This window comes from Aureococcus anophagefferens, assembly GCF_000186865.1.
Source record: "Aureococcus anophagefferens unplaced genomic scaffold AURANscaffold_25, whole genome shotgun sequence".
Taxonomy (NCBI): Eukaryota; class Pelagophyceae; order Pelagomonadales; family Pelagomonadaceae; genus Aureococcus; species Aureococcus anophagefferens.
Window position 1 is genome coordinate 170,954 of NW_008705585.1, and position 881 is coordinate 171,834.

The 881-nt window shown below is 63.6% G+C and overlaps 1 protein-coding gene across 1 annotated transcript in view; it reads left to right on the forward strand.

The window, feature by feature from the left end:
• AURANDRAFT_38704 (hypothetical protein) overlaps positions 1 to 881 on the forward strand; it is a gene marked incomplete at both ends in the record, with an annotated part of 4,181 nt that overhangs the window by 249 nt on the left and 3,051 nt on the right. The gene's annotated exons all lie outside the window — the stretch shown is intronic.

Sequence of the window (881 nt, forward strand, 5' to 3'; positions counted from 1 at the left end):
CTCCGAGAGCGCGCGAGCTACGACGGCTGACGAACGGGCCCCTACGACTCGCCCAAGGTGTCGGACGCGTCCCTGCGACTCGTTCTGGCTTGCCGACGGTTTCGGGGTCGTTTTCGGTGCCCGAGAGGCGCTGTTTTCGCCGACGAGAAAACGCTGCCGTCGCGCGGTCTTTTTGGCCGGACCGTCGCGTATGGTCATGCCGACGTGCGCGCGGCCCTTTAGAGCGCCGAAAACGACTCGTGTGTCGTCGCGTAAGGGTCGGTTTGGGGCTGGATTCCCTCTAGGGATCGGACGAACGCCATCCGATCGCTGCAACACCCTCACAACTGGGCGTGAAAGTTTGCTGGGCCCTTCCTTAGGCGTACCCGCCGGTGCTTACCAATTTTTCACCATAGAAACTACCATCGTCGCGCGCACTGGCCGACGGCGCCCGCCGCTCCCGGCGTGATCCCCAGCCAACTCGCTCGGGCCGCTCTCCGAGCAGCTCAGAGAGCATGTGACAAGCTTTGAGACCTTTTACAGCCGCTACAGCATGGATTCCAGCCGTTCCGCTTCCCACGCGCTCCAGATATGTTGCACCGACAACGCGGTGCAAAAGTAGTCGCGCGAACGCGGTCGCGCGCGTCCGAAATCGGCTCAAAAGGGATCGATTTGCGACCATACCCTACGATCCCAGACTTTGCGCGAGTTCGGGCGTGCCAGGAGTCGCAGGGGCGTCGATCGTGTCCTATCGTAACCCCATCGTCGCGCTGCGCAAGCGGTTCCGCGTCTTGGCGTCCGTCGGCGTTTTGGCAGCGTTCGCGGTCGTGTCGGCGTTTCGGCGCTCGTCTCGAACGCGCGGCCGCGGAGTCGAAACAGTCCCCGAGGGTGTTCTCGCGGTC